The 3992-nt window shown below is 40.4% G+C and overlaps 1 pseudogene; it reads right to left on the bottom strand.

Moving 5' to 3' along the window:
• Positions 1-2788: 2788 nt before the first annotated feature.
• On the bottom strand, positions 2789-3731 carry LOC108634697 (annotated as a pseudogene).
• Between the last annotated feature and the right edge of the window lie 261 nt (positions 3732-3992).

Raw genomic sequence — 3992 nt, 5'->3', positions numbered from 1 at the left:
ACAGCAATCTCTTGGCAGCAGGATTTGATGCATGGGGTTTGAACTTTATTCTTTTCCTGGGAAAGTGAGAAGCAATCATGGTATCCAAATGACAGGAACATAAATTCTGATCAAGCAGCCTCTCCTTTTCCCATTCATTCAGAATCCTTGCTAAATGGTATAGAATCATAGGAACATTCCCAGTTCACTTGATTCTCATGGAAGCTCTTTTTTCCCCCATATCCTGTATTGGATATGAATTTAGGTCTTAGGGGGGAAAAAATCGTCTTTTTTCTAAATATTCCTTTTGTTGATGAGACCTTAGTGTTAAAGGCTTCGCTCCTTTAGAGAAAGTCAGGAAACCTTGGAAGACTAAGTCATAGAGAAAGAAGCAGTTCTCATCCAGTGCTGAGATCACGCAAGGTAAAAGCAAGGGTGAAAGTCTGTGCCCTCCAGCAGCTGAGTGAATGCTCACAGTGGCCATAAGGAGGTAAACAGAGAGTACATGGACTGCAGCCCAGCAAGCTCCTCTGTCCATGGGATTCTCCAGGCAAGAATACTGGAGTGGGTTGCTATTCCTTTCCCCAGGCTATCTTCAGGACTCAGGGTTGGAACCAGGGGCTCCTGCATTGCAGGCAGATTCTTTACCATCTGAGCCACCAGGGAAGCCCCCTTTTAACTTTCTTTCCCACACAGGTGGCTAGACCATACCTATAAATCCAGACACAAACAGTAACAACCTGGATATTGGGAACAGAGTATCTCATTGTGTTATATTATTCTATAAATATAAACATTCCATAATAAAAATATTTTTGAGTAAAAATACGTTGGATGGAGTGTCAGAGCATTTGATGGCAAATAGTAGGGCAATGTCTTAGAAATGACCTGGAGAATAATTGGAAATCAGCAGTTGTCATGAGCTATAATGGTGTTCACAAAACCAAGAGCAGAAACCCTCTCCACCACCGTTAACACATCATCTGTGTGGCTCAGCAAATAAATAGAGCTCTGGTTTCCAGAAGATATTTAGATGCCATAGATGTTTAGAGGAACGACTTACCATCTGCAAGAACCCCAAGAACCTCTGCTCTAAGGCACAGATCAGAACAGTGATAATTTTCTTTCCATCAAGAGAAAGAAAAGTCACCTCATTACACTATTAGCAGCAAACACATACACATCTGAAATGGTTCATCCCAGCCTCCATCTAATTAATTGTTTCTACAATAAATAAATAATCGAAATTAAATGGAGGAAATTTCTGAGCTAACATCCTGATCCTTTTAATAGCATCCTACTAGCACTATTTCTGTCTCTCTGACTATTTAGCACATGCCTCATTCCTGCAGAGACAACAGCTTCATTGAATGCAGGCTATTACTCCTAGCCTGTACACTGGCTCCGCATCTTGGTATCCAGTTGATTCCATAGTCTGCTCACTTCCCTTGAACCCAAGTCACTCCATGCCCAGTCCAGTCCCTGTAACGTGCTATTCTTAGTATAGTTGCAATGTTCAAAGCAGATACAACAACTTCTGGTGTGAGGAAGAAGGATTGTGACCCTATCCTTTCATCAATGCTGCCTGAGAAATCATTTGCTTATCCAACAGCCCCATCAAGATATTTATCTGGGCAGGGGTTTGAGTTAGATTCTACACCCTATTTCTTTCCTACAACACTACTCAAGCATGTCTGTTTTTTGTTTTGTTTTGTTTCCCCTACTCATATGTGGATCTCTGTATAGCCTAGAGACAAATTTTACATTTTTAAATCACCAATAGCTATCAGGGCTAAAAATAGATGTTGTTAGAATTTAGTTTATACCAAATGGATACTTTTCAAAACGCACTTAAATTTTATGAAAATGATTGCAATTCATATAATTCCTCTTTGGATTCCTCTGAGGCTGAGGGGAGCAGAAAGGTGTTGAAATAATTTTTATCTCCATTCTATTGTATTTTTTAGTTTGAAAAGAATGCCAGAAAAATACTAACAAGACAATAAGAAATAAATTTTCTGCATTTTAGTTACCAATAGCTTCTCAGCACATTGTTCCTGATTTTTTAGAAGTTTTCTCATTTTTTTCATTCACTTCTTTGTAATTTATTTCTTCTTTCTGTAGTAAGCTATCTCTATCTTTATTTGAAAGAACTAGGGAAAACTGAATATTAATACTAATGTAATAGTTGGAAAACTGAAGAGTTCTTGTTGTTGTTGTTGTTTTGCTTTTGTTTTTCGGTTGACATTTTTCTTCACTTGCTTAGCTGCATTTCCTTTTTATTTTCAGTGATCATGATATTGTATTTTTGGAAGGTAAGAATTAAGAAAATAAACATAGTAGATCCTAAATATAATGTGTGGAGCATTATGCGCTTTGTAAAGGCATATGTAGGAGAAGTGAGTGTTCTGTTTGGTATTTTCACCTCTGCATGTAAGGATAGGGGCAATGTGTGCTGCTCCAAAGACTCTCACCTCATCTGGACATTTCTGTTGGTCCAACTAGTGTGAGAGCGTTAGTAACTAGGTTTCCTCAACAGTTATTAGATTCCATCATATTCTCAGCAATGAAGATATTTGAGGGGAAAGAATCGCTCTGAGTCTGGGTGATTGGGGATTTTTATCACTAATAGGGACATGGTGAAATGGAGCTTTTTAAAAAAGGTACTAAAATAAAAATCATGTCGAAGAACGGAAGGATAGCACCCCCAAATTCTGCACATTTTTTAGCATCTTTGGATGATGGTCAGATAGTCTAACCATGTCTGGAAGCTTTACTTTTTAATCTATTTTCTGTTTTAGATGGAAATTTAACTTTTGAGGCAAAACTTTCTCCTGCCGATGATCCTGCACATAGCAGCTTTCACTTCTTTATTTCTCAAGCTGTAGATGAGAGGATTCAACATGGGAATCACTGCTGTGTAGAACTGCCACCACTTTATTGAGATCCAGAGAAAAAACTGCGCCTGGCCTCACGTAGATAAAGAAGAGAGTCCCATACAAGACGGAGACAGCTGTGAGATGGGAAGAGCAGGTGGAAAAGGCCCTGTGCCTCCCATGAGCAGAGCGGATGCTCAGGATAGAGATGAGAATGTAAAAATAGGAGATTAATATAGTCAGGCTGCTGACGACAAGTACAGATCCAGCCACGATGAAAACTAGCAATTTATTGATCTGCGTGTCAGCACATACCAGAGAGAGAAGCGGGCACATGTCACAGAAGAAGTGATTGATAATGTTGGAACCACAAAAGGGAAGTCGAAAAGCAGCTGTTGTGTGGGTCATGGTGTTCAGAAATCCAACAGCGCAGGGTCCGACCACTAGCTGTATGCAGAGCCTGTGGGACGTGACAACTGACTACAGCAGTGGGTTACAGATGGCCACGTAGCGGTCATAAGCCATGGATGCCACGAGAAGGCACTCGATGGCCACAAAGAACCCAAAGAACCACTGCTGCAAGGCGCAGCCCAGGAAAGAAATGGCTTTCCTTTCAGCGAAGAAGTCTCTGAGCATCTTGGGGCCAACCACGGATGAAAGGCAGACATCCACAAAGGACAGGTGACTGAGAAAGAAGCACCTCGGTGTGTGCAGGCGGGAATCCATCCGGATGAGGGTAACCATGCCCAGGTTTCCCGCCGTGGTAACAAGGTGAAAAAGAAGGAGGAGCAAGAAGAGGAAGCCTTGCGCATGCGGATGGCACTTAAAGCCTGTGAAAATAAACTCCGTGACCCTGGTATAGTTTTCACCAGCCATTGGTTACTTCAGTCACTAGAGTGAGGGAAAAAAAAAAGAAAGAAATTGATAGTGCACAAAGCTTTAAATTCCTTAAAAGCATAACATTATAGATATGAAAAGAAATGGCAGGTTTTCAGTTTAGGAACGTTGGCATAAAAAAGCTAGAATAAAACGCCAGCAAATCAAATACAGTTCTAAAGAGCAATACGGCTTAAATGCTTTAGAGAGAAAATTCGGGTTTAACTAAGAGTTTGTTCGACATTAGAAAACCTATAAAAT

This window comes from Capra hircus, unplaced genomic scaffold (assembly GCF_001704415.2).
Source record: "Capra hircus breed San Clemente unplaced genomic scaffold, ASM170441v1, whole genome shotgun sequence".
Taxonomy (NCBI): domain Eukaryota; kingdom Metazoa; phylum Chordata; class Mammalia; order Artiodactyla; family Bovidae; genus Capra; species Capra hircus.
Note: the sequence above shows the minus strand (reverse complement) of the source record. Positions and strands in the feature narration are given on the sequence as shown.